General features: G+C 37.6%; 1 protein-coding gene across 1 annotated transcript in view; it reads left to right on the forward strand.

Annotated features, from left to right (window-relative positions):
- The first annotated feature begins 6,504 nt into the window (after nucleotides 1-6,504).
- The window catches only part of LOC128734731 (uncharacterized), a 64,845-nt gene continuing 54,696 nt past the window's right edge, over nucleotides 6,505-16,653 (forward strand). Inside the window, exon 1 of the mRNA XM_053829059.1 lies at nucleotides 6,505-7,099. The gene's annotated coding sequence lies outside the window, so the exon portion shown is untranslated. The remainder of the gene's footprint in view (nucleotides 7,100-16,653) is intronic.

Raw genomic sequence — 16,653 nt, forward strand, 5'->3', positions numbered from 1 at the left:
CTTCATAGCTGTAAAAAGTGTGATCATTTGCAAGCAATAGGATTTAACTCGTATACACTTAAGGTTCAAACATAAATCGCTGATTTCTGGAATTTCAAAAGCAGTTGCTCAAAACAACAGATATGTCCACAAAAATTTTTTATTGTGTTCTTCGCGTCTGTCAGAACACAATGATAAATTTTTGTGAACATATCTGTTGTTTTGAGTATAAAAATCGCATTTGAAATTCCAGAAATCGGCGATTCGTGTTTGAACCTTAACTTGGTTTATTATTTCTGGCCATTGTATTTTAAACCAAATCACATTTAACAACGAACGTCACGAAAAATTGAAAATTTTGAGCGCTAAAGCTTAGCGGTTTCTCGATCGATTTAAAACATCTTCTACGCATCCACGCCAATAAAGAAACTTGATTTTTAAGTGTGCTCTATTGAAAAATTAGAAAGAATGCAGCATTGTCCAACTGGAAATCCTCGCTTCGTGATTGGTTGGAAAAGACGCCATAATAACTTTAACGTGTTTTTAGAAAAAAGTATGCAGGTCTGTGCCTAGGGCACGAACGAGGGGCTCACGTAGGGTTACGTAATGGGGGAACGAATGTTCAATTCGACAAAGCTTGACATTTTGCTAATGTTTGCCATGCAAATTTTTAATTTACTATATTGTAATAAATGTTCTGAAACATTCCTATAAATTTAGTACAAGAAGACAAGTTTAAATTTCCTAAATTAGTTAGAACCATTTCTTAGAGTTTGTAGTTCCACTAAGAGTTTCATCAAGTCACAATCACACCTCTTCTGGTGATTGGCGGCGATATCGCATTTTGAAAATTTTTGCGTGACTTGTAGCACTAGTGTTTATTTTTTTATGTTTAAAAATCAATTTTCTACTACTCACGCTTAGACATCATTTTGGAGCGAATCCTAGTATCCGAGATACGATTTTTGAAACGTAGTACCTAATAAAATAAATACGCCTTTTAAATACGCCGACAGATCTGAGGGCTTGTGCACAAGACACGACCGCATAGGTGACGTAGGACTACGTAAGTCTCTTTGAAGCGATAGTAGGATGTATCCATGTATGTAATAATACGATTCTTCATGTATACAACCTACATACGCAACGTTTATCAAAGTAGTAACATTGTATACGTTCAATCCTTAACCGATTTTGGAGTTATATCCATGAATAGATTGAATCTATTTTATTAAAACGAATCGAAGTCACACTAAACCAAACAGTAAATAAATTTTCGTGATCTGTTTCTACGTTGAATAGTGCTTTTCTTCTGGTAATCGGTAGACGGTACGCGCGAGTTTCAACAAAGCTGAAAAATTTACGCAAAACTTTTCTGCAGTTTACAAAAGAAGAACACTGATAATAAAGCAATTCCAAGCTGCAGACGTTTTGGAAGTGGCAGAAAATGTCGCCCGTGACCAGAAAACTTATTCCCGCCATTTGTTGGTCGTCCGCAGCGGCAGAAAATTCAACTTTTCCCTCGTTGCTTGTGTTATTATGGTATTAACTGGGCAAGAAAATATAATAAACTCTTCAATCGTTGTGTGATCCTTAAAAGGACAGATTGTTTGATTATCATAACTCTAGCTTGCAATAAACTTGCACTAACGCACCTAACGTAGTTTTCTTTTCGGTAAATTGGAGTCCCGATAACCGCTAACCAGGCACGGCTTGTTGCAACGGACCAGCCGGAAAGCCTCAGCAGCTATGCGATCGAAGAAGCCGTTCGTGTATGGTCATGAGTCACGATGAAATACCAGTCCAGGTTGCCAACTGCAGACGACGTTACATAATTCGGGTCGTTTTGTTGTCACGAGCAGCATCATTCCTGTCAATTCCAGAACTTCAGCAGCCAGATATTCCATCACGGCAGCGAGACGAGTGCTCCAGCTTTCAGTATACTTTCCTTTCCTCAGCAGCCAATGAACACGATCAACTGACGACGATGTGCACCGTAAGGCAATGTTTCAAATACAACCTTTAAAATTATGCCACGGATGTGAATCGAAAGCTGCCTGCCCGATGTGTCGCAAGCTAGCTGCTTGCCGATGGGTCGCCAATCAAAGCCGCTGACCGACTGACGATGCGCATTAAAAGGCATATCAGCCAAAACCATATCGTTCACTGGCGGATGAGTCGATGAATTCTTCGGTTTGTTGGCGTCTCGCTTGATGAATTTGGATGTCTTCGATGCCTTATCCGGGAAAGCAGCAACAGCTAAAGCTCAACAATTTTCGATCGAATTCTATAGGGGTCATCCGTGCTAGGGAAGCACTAACGTGGGAAGACAAAAAATGAAAATAATTCAATTTTTCAATGACGCTCAATGCGCGTAAATCAGTAGTTTTCTATATTTTCAATATTTTCCAAATCGATTTTCCGATCAATTGGTGTAAAAATTGGAAATCTATTGAAAATTGACTCAATTATAAGCCGATGCGTGAAAACGCATTTCCACTTTGATGATGTCATTTCCAACAACCAATCACGAAGCGGGAATGCTGGTAAAACATAGATTTATTATTTTCAATTTTTCAATAGTTCAATTCTTAGAAGATTTTCCAATCGATTAGTGTAAGAAAATTGAAATTCAATCGGGAAACCACTAAGCTATCAGCGTTCAAAACCTGACCACATTTCGAGAAAGATTTTTTGGAATTACCCCCTATACCAGCTACCTCAACAACAACAACAATGTGTTTTTTATATCAGTAAATCAGATCTTCTTCAAGTATCTGTCTTGGTTTACAAATTGTTGGTTTACAAATTGTCCGAAATTTGGCAAAAAAAAACTATTTGGATTTTTTCTCTAATTTGGCAGGTTTTTGCATGGAAAATAATAACGTGTCTGTATATAAAAAGGACGAATAGAATATGTTTTCACAATTACCCTTTAAAGTTAAAATGCATAAAATTCTAAATTTTGTTTTGCGTGATTTAAAAAATCTCCCTGGGTGGCACCAATGGTCCGATGTCATAAGAGCAAAAACTTCATAAAAGATTTGTAATGGTCTAATACACTGACGGTCAAACTGCGGCCCGCGGACTGATTTGAAGTACGGTGGACTTAATGGAGTAAATGACACAGGGGTCACTCAGTTTAGTCGTAATGTTTAGTCGTGCATGTTGTAGATCTGGATGCTTTCCGGCTTATGCGCAGGAATAGCCAGAGGTCGTTCCGGCCCGCGGCATTCATGGGACGATTAGATTTGGCCCGCACCATGCCTATGCTTGGGCACCACTGGTTTAATATATTATTTTCATTTTCAACATTTTTTCACAAAAACAAATAAATTGTCATGCTGTTAAACCTTTTAAGGTGCTAAAATAAAGTAGTTTCAGCATAGCTTAAATGTTCGTTGTTTGAATCAAAGCGATACTTGCAGGATGGCGGATGTAGGATCTACTCTTGCTTGCTTAATTAATTTATTCTTTTCTGGAAAGAGTAAATGCTTCGTGTGAAAAAATGAAAAATTAGATGGAGTTTTGCATGTTAGATTAAAAATATTGACTAAGCGAAGGTGAGATTTGAACTCACACCACTAGTTCGTCTGATATTCCGTAGATGTTACCCTAATTTCGTTGCACTCATTTAACTTTGTCATTCCCATCACATTTACCCAACGAGAGTTCAGTTCATCTAAATCATTTAACAAATTTTTGTTGTTTCTGTTACAAAACTTGACCCGACTTGTTTAATTTTCACAGCGAAAGCATTCAACTAAAGCTCTCAAGTGTGCTTTAAATTACAGTAATTTGAAGTTAGGGACGATTTTTAGTTGTTAAAAATATATGCGTTACCTTAGAGGGTTTATTATTCAATTGCAATTTATGACTTTACAGCACCCTAGGCTGCAAGATTGATACACAATAGTTAACAAATCTTGTAACACGTATCAGTGACGCAATGAATGAAATAATAGATGAAAAATCAACAAAATAATTTGTTATTATAGGCAAGTAATCATTAATAGCACACTTGGAAAACTTTAAAAATTCAGGGAATACGGGAACTCAGCTGGCTACAGCGTGATATTTTTTCAGTTACTTTTGTTATCATGTATACATCCTACATCCTATAATCCAAAAACCAGAAAAGCTTCCAAAAATGTGAAAGTACAATTTCTTCCACTCATTTTCATACTTAGGCTTAGACAGGGGAATTCACTAACGGAAAATAAAAAAAATCATTTAATTTAAATCCATTTAAGGAAACACGCTATAAAATATTTCATGTATCCTTCTTTCTAATACGAACAACCGAATTTTCAATAGAGCATATAAGTCGCTTAGAAGGAAAGGGGTGTAAGTGACAAAAAGTATATTTCGAGAAAATCGGATCCAAAGTTAAGCTAGAAGTCAGCTAGAAAATTCGTCAGGTTAAAATACAAAACTAATGGCGCACTATGGTTCTGTTAACTTCACTTTATTAATTTCTATTGAAATCTTGGAAAAGCATTTTATATTTTTTGGGAGATATAAGACATTTTTGAAAATGTTATTTGCACTTACACACCCCTTTCCTTCCAAGCGAAACCCAACTTTTACCCAAGTAACCAAAAGTTCGAATTTCACTTAAGAAACATACTTGAAAGTTCATATTTGGTTCAAGTTTAGTCCCGCAGAACTTTCTTGCTGAACAACCAGACATTACATTTGTAAACCGAACTTCATTCTCATTAAAGTACCGTTAATATCTGTAGCAACTTGAAAGTCCAACATGCAGATTGAAAGTTCAACACCCAAGTAACCAAAAGTTCCGATAAAAGGGGATTTTTGGCTTAATCAGCCAACGAAATGATCATGAATAGAACTCTATTCAACTTAATTTTTAAGTAATTAACCGTACTTTCAAGTTCGTATTTGATGTTTAAACTTTGAAGGGAATACAAAGTAACTTCTAACAGAACTAGAAAGTTCGCAAAAAGTTCACTTAAGTCGCTATATAGAACACTGTTCAGCCCAAAAAGAAACTTCAATAATTTTCAAAATAAAAAAGATTGGGGGAATATTTTCCCACTTCTTCCTGTTTTGCAGATTCATGACATTTCTCATTAACTAAAGTGTTTAATTTCGGTTAATAATCGACTGTTTTTTTATAAATATTAATTTATTGTAACTTACCACACACCACCAACATAAAACCCTCGGGGATTTGAACTCGAGTACTTCTTTTCGGTAACTTACACGCATACCACTGCTCCGTTGCTGGAATATGCGATTTGCATCGTTTTTACTCGATGTGCTAATTTCTCATTTATCACAGCCCCGAAACGAACTTACACTTAAGAACAACTCATCGGCAAAATTCACGTCACTAGCGGCGTAAGAGATGGCGCAATGCATCAGGATAGGCATGTAACGAGGAACGCTCGGGTTCAAATCAAGTAGCGGTCGGTGTTAGTTAGACTTTTTTTAAATGGTCTATCTTAATCGCATGAACCGACTTTACAAAAGTTAGGAGGAGGCGGAGGTAGAAAATGGAAAAGTATAAAAATAGAACTACAAGCGCTGTTTTATATAAACTTTTGCCAAAGTTTCTTCAGAAGCTGCTTAGCGCTCTATGCAGCGAACTCAGGGCAGCTTTGAAGTTTGGTTAATTACCAGTAAAGCTGCTTAGCAAGCTATACCTCCATAGACATAAAGCTTGTTAACCTTCCTTAGACACCATTATCCGAACTCTAAGTTACTTTCAGGTTGTATGATTTTGCTCTTTTTTTTCATGTTTCTAAAAAAGTCATTAAACGGTAAAATTTTGACATGAATTTTCTAGCATGCATAAAACCATGCTCAAAGTATCGTTTCCTATCATTATCTCGATTTTTTCAATTTTGTCACTTAGACCCCTTTCCTTCTGAGCGACTCATCTATCATCGGACAAATACAGGACAAGCTGTTCATGTAGAACACCTAACATGCTTTTTTCAAGCCATTAAGAAAACCATAGCGGCCATTTTTTAAATGTGAATTGTAAAACTTGTCGTTTGATGATTTTGGCAAAGACGCTCAAAGATCAGTCAGAAATTTGAAGAGTATTGTACTACAGGAAAATTTAGAGATGATTGACCGGCGATAAAATTCCTTGCTGAAACAAGTTTATACTGCCTCGAAACAAATCCATCTCACTGAGCAATCCGCTTACCGTCGAATCTTTGATCATCCCCAGTGCAGAGCGGTGCCGCACACTCGCAAGCGATCGCCCCCGTCAATGAGCGAAGGTATAGGTTAACGCGATCACAGGATCGTTCGTATGGGTTGTGTTGCGGCGGCCGATTTACTCGTTCCGCGAGCATGTGTTGCTCGAACGCAAAGCCGCTGCCGGCCGCCACCACATCACGTTTCAAGTATTCGCGCGCCTCGCGTCTCCTCGGCCTACGACGGTATGGTAGGCGCGCACTGCTTGATGCGCAAAGTTTTGTGCGGGGCAAATTTTTGCTTTAGTTACACTTTAATCACTCGCAACGACGGTCGATCGCCGTTTCAACTCGTCACCGTTCAGCATCTGTGCGCTAAAACCTGCCCACGTCCCCCCATACTTGCTTCCGTTTGGTTTCCGCCTGTGTTGCAACATCCGTGAAAAGAAAAGGATTTTTTTGGCAATTTGTGGGTGATTTTCCTTTTTTGTACGTCCGAGTGCAGTGCAGTGCTAAAATCCAACGAGTGCAATTTCTCAGAAAAAGAACACACGTTAATATTTCATACCTTGCACAATTCAGAATTGGACAACCATAAAATTTTACGAGGATGTTTTAAAGAAGTGCTGACTGTTTTTCGCCGAATATACTCAACCAGTTTATACTGTATACCATCACTACTGTGCCGTGTGTTGGAACCTACTCGCCGTGTATCGATTCGCAGATCCGCACCGGGTCTTCTTTTATGAGGTGTAGTTTTTGCTGAGCCGCAAAGAAAACAGAATAGAAAGGTGTAAGCAGTGTGGACGCAGCAGGTTAAAAATAAGAAAACTCGTTTTTTTTCATCATAAACGTAATCGGTAAACATAGAAGCAGCCCCTACGACCGGACAACAGGAGTCTGCAGCACCTGCATTGAGATAGACTAAAACGGATAGAAGCCGTGTAAGTTATTCAATAATTCAATTTTTGTGCAATAGCGTAAAAAATCTATTTTCGAATACGGCTATGTTGTTTATTATATTAGGCAGGTTCTACTGCAGTAGGTTGAAACTGGCTTGTGCAGATTTGTATTGTTTTGTGGTTAAAATCTACGGTCTACCAGGTGCTTCATTTTATTTAATTATCGGAGCTTTTACATGTCAATCCTGCCGAACATTGTTTGGCTGTGAATTAAACCCATAAACCACCTTAAGTTCATCAAACAACCGCAAATCCCACATTAGCACTCGTGTCTCGCAACAAATCTAATTACTACTCACCGGAAAGCGTTTCAATTCGCTCGAGCCAGGCTTTCAATTTCGTTTGTTTACATTATACTTGATTGCCGTATTGATTAGCGATAGCCCGACTGTAGGTAAGGTTGGTTGGCTGTTAAAAGGAACTCCAACGTTGAAGTTTATAAATCCACTCACGTGAGGTTGATGTGACCTTCACGTTATTATCTGTTGATTTTTATCTGGTCGAAAAATTCAACGACTCATCCATTCGGCGAGAAAATATTGACATTCGATCAGCATCCCACGCAGCAGAAACGTTTAATTGATCCATAAAATGGTTGGCAAGAGTGATCCGTTGTGGACACGGTGGTCGAGAGAAATAGTCTCTCGGACAAAATTTATTGTCTGCTATTGTCATCATTAGCCTCCCAGTTGGCCTCGAGGTACGACACTAGTTTGGTTTCAAAGTTATTTAAGCTGTCATTGGAACCGAATTAGATAAAGCATTCCAGATTTCCCAAAATTTTTGGTAAATGCACTGGAATAAATAAATGTTCAAAAAATAAAACATATTTATCTATCTATTTATCTTTAAGGGGCTGTGTGCAGTTAAAATTTTCAAAAAATCGATTTTCTGTTTATTTCATGATTGTAGTGACTCATATTTAGGTATGCACACAGAAAATTTCATGCCAATCAGTAAAACAGTAAACAAACAGTAGTTTGTGATAATCGAAGCTTGTATTTGCTTAAATGTGTCAAAATATTTGCATAATGTCCCAAACGCCAAATTTTTACACAAGCATTGGAAAAGTTTTTCATCATTATATGGGTTGCCGTCAGCTATATAACTACCAAAGTTGTTTGTGAAAGCGGCATTTGTACTAGAAATACTTTGGTAAATTCAGCAATGCCATCTAGTGTTAGATTAAGCAGCACTCGAAGATCAACCTTGGCTGCAATTTCGGTAATTGAAAAGTTTTTTCTTCATTGCATGAAAGCTTGGAAAGTTATGTTTATGGAAGACGTTTAAGCATTTCTAAGTAAAATATATTTTCGCACTAACAAATCTATATCTGTGAACAGAGCTAGTATTTAAGTAATACTTAAGCCTTTTTTACCATTCTAAGCCGTAACGGAAAAGTAAATAATAATATTCCGTGGCATAATTTGAGACAAAATCTGCAGCCTGACGTTCTGTTTTTGTTGGGCAATTTTTAAAACCTTTTAATTTGATCCACGAAACGAATTTCCAGCAGGAAAACCGTTATCATTGCTTGTTCGTCATTATTATTAACCCGAGAAACGGGGAAAAACGGCAACCAGTATTAAGATTATTAATTTTTTAAAAGAAATATTGACTCGCTATATGAAATAAAATCGCTTTGAGTTTTATTTTGAACAGTAATAGCACTAAGCTTCATAAACAGTGGTTTCTTTTAACAGGGATAACATAATATAGTAGAATCAACGGAAATCTGACGGTTTATCTGCTTGACGTGCTTGACGGTGATCTTCAAATATTGAAATATCTTGCAGAGTTGCAGGTAGTTGCAGCTAAAACCTGTTCGATCTTGTAGAAGACACTTTGAGCAATTATTCTGTGTATATTTTAGCTTGGAAGTCGGTGGAATATTTTTTTAAATCAGTCATCAAAGTTGGAGTTCTGTTTTTTTGAATGACAATATCTATATCGTTTCTATGGGGCGATTTTTTAGGAATGAGGTCAAAATGAATTCCTTCTATAACCAAAATTTATTCTACTTATCTTGATTGTTTTTCTCCATTTTAAAGATTTTAATTACACAAACTATGAAACTTTTACGAGCGTGATGAATTACTTTCAAAAATGAAAGCAAAATTTGTAAATAAAATCCACTCTCCAACTTGACAGTTTGAACGCTTGTAATAGTAGTTGTGACGCTTTCCCAAGCAATACTTGTTACTAATACTTGTTTATATAGCAGAAGGCATCTATAAACAAGTCTAAATACTTAGTATACCTGATTAAAAAAAAGTGAAAAACGATTTTTGTCTATGGCTCAACGCACTGTACGACGTGCCAAAGCGTTTGAAGAAGAAACACTCAAATTTTAACACAAGTGTTGTAAGGATAAAATGTAGAGATTAATCGATGGTAATATTTCTCATTTTATGGACAATTTAAGACCAACATTTATGCCAAAAATCGATTTTTGAGTTTTTCGCTTTCCGATGATTCAGTCCATAGATATCGTGTTCACCGCAAGACACCTTATTTTAGAAGAGTTCCAAAAGATTAACTATAGCAGCGATTTCATTAAGTATTTTCAAAAACAAAATGTAATAAAATACAGCCAAAAGCTGCCGTAAGATGTACAGAAATTGTCACTTTATCAGTTCAAGGGGTTTCTCTAGAAAAATTACAGAAAAATCGGTTTTTTAAGCCTCCCAACTGTATACAACTCGTTAAAACCACCATCTCATGCTTAGAAAGGTTTTTAAAATATCACTACGAGAAGGAAAACGAATGCTTAAAAAAGCAAGTTAACAAATATTTCGTTGGTGCTTAAATCTTATTTTCTGCTCAATCTAGTTTAATTCGCTATGTAAGTACAAATCGATCTCTTGTACTCTCATGTAATATAGAAAGTTTGTGAAGATTTACGCAAAGTATTGGACCTGCCTGGGAGCTCTTGAAGAGGTCATCTAGCTTGCTCTGCATATCGGTAATTCGTTTTACGAGCAAGATGATGCTAGCCGAAGCCAGTCAAGATTATTTAGTTGCTCTATCGTTAGAGATTTCCAAGGCGATCCTTGATTTGATCTACTGTCAATAGCCCCAACTAGTATCTCATCCATAACGATGAAAAAAGCAGCGGTGGTAATATGCAGCCCGGTCTCACACCAGCAGTAACTCTTGTAGGGTCGGACAAGATACCATTGTGAAATACCTTGCACAAGAGCATCTCGTACTAAGCCTCGATGAGATAGACTCTCTTATACGGGACCCTTCTACGCTTAAGTTAGGCTGACCAGACGTCCCGGATTACTAAGCGTCCCGGAAAGTGTCCCGCATTGATTAATTTTTTAATCGCAAAAGGTTCTAAGGATGAAACACAGGAAATTATGTTACATTGCACGAAAAAACCTACTGCTGATACCGCTCGTCAGCCGATGCACACCTTCCCCAGCCACAGCCCCAACCAGCCGGCACCTCGAACCTCGAATCTGACCAATGTCGCTGGTGACTGTTCTCTTCATCTTCAACTTTCGCTTCATTATCCCCTAGTATTTCAATACCGCACGAACCCGGGGACAATTTGGTGCAATCAGCTCTTTTGAGATGAAGTTAAGTTCATTGCCCATTGTAGCATGCATGCTGAAACTGCGGCAGGCTATCATGGGACTTAATGAAGGGTATAATCCACTTAGTGAGGCACCTACCACTGTGTATCTCCGAATTCTTATCCATCACAAAACATTGGTTTTTAAACGAATGCCAATTAAACAGATCCCTTGCCAAGCCATGATCTTTTATCACGAACCCAACCCCAAAACCAATCTCGAATCTGCTCAAATCGTACCTCGACCCAGAGCATGAAGAACTTACCCCTGGGTTTGGCGTCGTGGAATCGGTCTTCTCTGAAGATTATTCATCATCGAGTAAGACACATGTATCGCGTTTCGTCCAATCAGTGTTGTGAATTGAGCGAGAAGTCAACCATGCGTACTCACACGCGAAAAAGAATGAGAAACATAGCATTCAACGCTTACGCTGCACACGCAGGCATAAAAGAAACAGCCGCCGGTACTGTGTGCAGGCATTCTGCTACCCGCACACTCGCGCATGCACATACTCACATCGTCTAGCATTTTTTTTGCGAGGCCATATTGTCATATTCTAGTATTTTGTTTTAGCTCGCAAACAAAAATTCATCAAAGCAAAGTGTTTTGCAAAAAGAAAATTATTATCAATCGGTTTTCCTGTCACAGGTCACAGCAAATGATTCTGCTAGAAATTGGAATTGACGAACTGAATATATTTATTTTGTTAAAACAATCACTTTTCGAAAATTGTAAAATTTCAGTAGCGCGTTGATTTTATCTACCTATCATATCAAAATGCGCGATAAAATTTAATGCGCACATGCCCCACACGACCTAAGATTGCTCAAAATTCATTATTTATTCTGTGGGATATTTTGTTATGGTCGCTATGAACCAAATCGTTCACAATGATCTGACAGTAAAACTTTTACTTTTCTGATCATGGATATATTTTTAAGCCGACAAAGCTGGCGAACTGATTTAGTTTTTACCAGAGCGAAAAGTTTTATTAAATTATGGCGGCAGCTGTCAAGCAGCGAAAGCTTGATCAGTTTTATTGCTGCTTTCCGTAGAGCGTGATAAGACTACTTCAGCTTTTGACCTGATTCTTGTAGAGGTTTTTAAAACATTCTGTGGAGTGGACCACTTGGTCAGAAAGTAGTTTTATAACAATCATCATAAAGTTCTGGTGGAGCTCATAGTTTTATTAGCGGCCTTATGAAATTGGCCATGAAAACCAATATACGAACGTAATAAAACTTGAAATTGTTATTCTTTTTCGAAACTGGACCACTGCGTCGTATCTCGAGGCCAACTGGAAAGCACATTCATACGAATTTCAAAAATCGCGTAAAAGACGAGAGACGAGTAAATTTTAGGATCTGCCTAAAAAGAAACCGCGTAAAAAGTGACGTCAGCGTATGTATTGCAGGAAAATTATTCTAAATACATAAAACAAACACCAGGAATAAAACATCCGCAGTGACCGTTTGAGGGTCACCCTAGAAGTAATGGCTCTGTGAATTTTTATTTCGTTCGAATTATAAGGATACAAATACAATAGGTACATCTCTGAAGGCTGAGCTGACTTCTAAGTTGAAAGTTAATCTGGCCAATAAATCTTGCTTACTTATAAACTAAAATTTCTTTGCACCTACGCGTTGCAATTGTCAAAAAGTGATGATTGTTGTATTATGTTTTGTTCAATTTTCAGAACGCCACAAGTTTTTACTAACATCAATTAAATTTTGAAAATTGTTTGTTTTTGTAAGCGTTATTTATCTTAAATACATTTCTTTTTTCAAATGCATAATTAAACCACAGTGTAACGCAATTATCATTAATTTTCCTTCCAACCGGTTGAAAAGCCGAAATATGGGACAATCTTTTCTGAAATGAAAAACAAAATCGATTGGCAACAATGCGTTTAAGCGTTCAATTCCAGTTCTGAAACAATACAATACAATAGTTGTAAGCATCTTTTCAACAGTTTGTTCAGTGCTAGCAACGAATAAGTTGCGTTCTATTAGTCTCTGTTAGGTCGGATCTGTATATTCAAACAAACAATGGATTCGGATATAAGTTCATTTCCGACAACTGCAGTAGTGTATGGCTTCTCGGTTTTCGGTTTTACGATGAGTTTCATACCAAGATATTATTTTTTCGAACGTAAACATACTTTAAAAACAGCTTTCACGTTAACATTTGTAAACGCCATTACTTTTTCTAGCTCGCAAAGACGGATCCGAGATCGCAGCAAGAATAGTCCTCGACATTGTCTACCATATGCTGTTGATATTCTTTTTGTCAAAATCCGTATTCCGGCTAAACTTCATGTGCCTCAGGATTTTTATGGGCCTCACGATATTTAAATTCGTTGTTGCAGTAATCGGCCTGCTTTATGCCGGTTTATCCGCTTTTCTCGACAAATATGACAGTGCATTCGTTACCACTGATCCTCCTGTACGGATATGGTGGCTTATATGTGATATGTTGGTATATTTAGGTAATTTTCATTATTATTTTTTTGGACAACCCAACATTATACCCGTTTTTTCAGCGACTTTTCCATGCGATAGATGGATGCACAATGCAAGTAGAAAGTACATTTTCGAAGCGAAAGCACGACAACAGGCAGAGCCAATAGAACTCGACGAAATGCCGGACTATTAGAAGATTACGGCGAGGTAGAACTTGCGGGACGGCAAAACGCTTTTATGTACGAGGTGGATATTGTTAGGGATATTGATATTGGTTATGACTAACAGGGCAATCCCGCAGGCGTATGTGCCTAATAGAATAAACCCAAGTTTTAATTATCCTAATAGGGAATCCCGTTTTTAAATAGAAAATAATTATTAATTCGCTGATAGTGCAGCATGAAACCACAACGCGCAATGTCTTTTGTTAGAGCAAATGTTTTATGTAAAAAATTTAAAAAAAAAATTACTGTAATTTTATAGACTTTATCATCCATTTTGTAGAATTTTATAATCCATTGTAAGCCAATATTTATACTGAATACATCCTGTCCAAACAGTGCAAGATTTTTCTTCGTTAAAACTATTTGGTCCCATTGAAAAAATATAGATCTAGAAAGTACTGCAAGATACATTGAACAATGTGCTAATTGTTTCTTGACTTACAGAGATGTAGAAAAACAAAACTCAGCAAAATATGTGTCATAACTTGACTTCGTCCACTTCGACTAACGTTACAATTCAGCAATTCTATGAAAAAAAAATTACTCTAAAAACCTATCAGTGCTTCGACTTCATTTAAATCATATATACTTGTTCCTTACCGGAAAATTTTAGTTTGCTTTTTTATTTGGCACTTAATTATTCTGAGTTTGCAAGGTTCTGAAAATGACCAATTTTGCCCATTTGTACCATCAAACTTTTATATAACGAAACTAAGGAAATGATCATGGTAAACTATTGTAATGAGCTATTGAGCAAAAATACCGGATTGCAAGTTAGTTTTCGTTATAATTAGAATCACATAGAAAATATTTATTTTTGCATTTCAAAATGAGAAGACCAACGAGACCAATTGAATCATTTATTTATTTTTTGAAGAAATAATTTCAAAAATGTTAGTCAGGATATTGCGTGAAGGGGAAAGAACGCATTATTCTACTCGGTTTGGATATTATAAATTCCTCTGATTTCATTACTTTATGGTAATTATAATATAATGGTCATGGCAGTTGAAATAGTAATTTTACTATGATGGAGTTTTTCTCCAAAATGATCAAGTAAAATAGGAGTATCAACTGAAAGTTTATTGATAAACATGAGGGAATAACCAAGCATGCTGGAGAAGTTAGAAGTAAGCTCATACTTCTGCCTTTTTACTGCGATATAGTAGGGTAACGGAACCAGTTTTCACCACCCTAGGGGTTCACAAGTGTTTTATTAAGATTTGAAATACCGTAATTAGCATAACATATTTAATAATTTGACCACAGCTATGTACTGAACCAATATAATATGACTCCAAATCCTTAATGGTTATATAACTCAAATTGGCATTATTTTTAGTTGATGTCGTCATATTGAAATGATTTAAATGTGATTCACTTTTCGCCATTGGCGAATTTCAGTGGATCGTGCCTAAGCACATCGCGGGAAACAGTGATGCGGTTGTTTCTCAACGAAAATCCACTCTGTTTTTACTATTCAAATGAAAATAATTCTATTTTTCGAAAAAAAATGTTTATAAATATATAAATATAAATATAAATTTTCAGACTAGAACAAGATACAAACGATGCTACTGGGGGTGGGTGGCGCAAACTGGGTTTTAGGTGTTGAAAACTGTGCCTCAAGATACATTAACTGTATGTTAATGTCTGTTAACTGAAGGTTTAATGTTGCGCCGCCCATAGTTTACCCATAGTTGCGCTAGACCCATATATTTAATAACGTTTGTCAAATTCGGCAAACAGTTTTTGGGTGCAACTCATAAGATAAACATATCTACTGCCGGAAAAACATGTATTTCTACAAAAGTCTTCCGCCAAAATATCATTTATGGACAGGTGCATCAAACTTACAACGCGAATTGAAAATTATGTCAAAATTTTCAATTCAATTTTGGTGTTTGGAATGCCAATTATAAATAATCTATAATTTTAATGTATGCGTTGGAGTTGTATCTTTCATTTCTAGAAAGGTTCGGTTGGAGAAATCGAGGTTGAAGCAAGTTATGTGCCTCGTTTTCTCTTACCCTGTATCCCCACTTGCCCCGGGGTACCCTAAATAAAAATGAATTTTTGTCTGTCTGTCTGTATGTGCTCTATAGAGAATGGATTTCACCGGCCCACCGTAGTCTCCCAACTTTCGCCTGGTGTACGATGAGAATCTCTCCAAGCAGTGCCTGTAGCTCGTGATTCATACGTTTCCGCCACTTTTCGCTTTCCGTTGGTACTCCGCCAAAAATAGTCCGCAACACCTTTCGTTCAAAAACGGCAAGTGCACGTATGTCTTCTGTAAGTAAAGTTACTGTATCAAGTCCGTAGAGGACTACCGGTCTGATTAGCGTTTTGTACATCGTCAGCTTTGTGTGGCGGTGTATGCTCGTTGATCGAAGCGAAGGGAAAAGTAGGGTCAATTTCCAGCTTGAATGCGTCATTGGATCTCCTTACTTGTATTAATGTCAACGGTGACTAGAGATCCCAAATATACGAACTCATCAACCACTTCCAGTTCATTACCGTCAATAGTCATTGTCCGTGGGAGGCAAACATTACTTTCTCGTGAGCCTCTTCCTACCATATATTTGGCCTAGCCTCCGTTTTTGCCGTAGATTACCTCCGCCGTCCCACGATTTCTTGTAATGATGTCGAGGTCGTCTGCAAAGGCTAGGAGTTGGCTAATCTTGCTGAAGATAGTTCCTCTCGTTTCGATGCCCGCTTGCCGGATCACACCTTCAATAGCGATATTGAATAGCATACATGACAGTCCGCCCCCTTGCCGTAACCCTCTGCGCGATTTGAAAGGACTTGAGAGTGTCCCCGAAACGCGCACGTAGCATATCACGCGTTCCAGAGTAGCTTTGATCAACCGCGTCAGTTTGTCCGGAAAACCGTACTCGTGCATTATCTGCCATAGCTATTCGCGTTCAACGGTATCGTATGCTGCTCTGAAATCCACGAAAATATGGTGCGTGGGCACGTTGTACTCTCGACCTTTCTGGAGGATTTGTCGGCGAGTAAAAATTTGATCCGTAGTAGCACGGGCCCCCCTAAATCCCGCCTGATACTGCCCTACGAATTCTCTTGCTATTGGGGATAGACGACGCAACAAAATCTGGGAGAGCACCTCGTAGGCGGTGCTGACCAGCGTAACGCGGCGGTAGTTACAGCATTCTAGCCGATCGCCCTTTTTGTAGATGGGACAGACTACGCCTTCCATCCACTCCTCCGATAGTTTCTCTTCTTCCCAAATCCTTGAAAACAGCCAG

This window comes from Sabethes cyaneus, chromosome 2 (assembly GCF_943734655.1).
Source record: "Sabethes cyaneus chromosome 2, idSabCyanKW18_F2, whole genome shotgun sequence".
Taxonomy (NCBI): Eukaryota; Metazoa; Arthropoda; class Insecta; order Diptera; family Culicidae; genus Sabethes; species Sabethes cyaneus.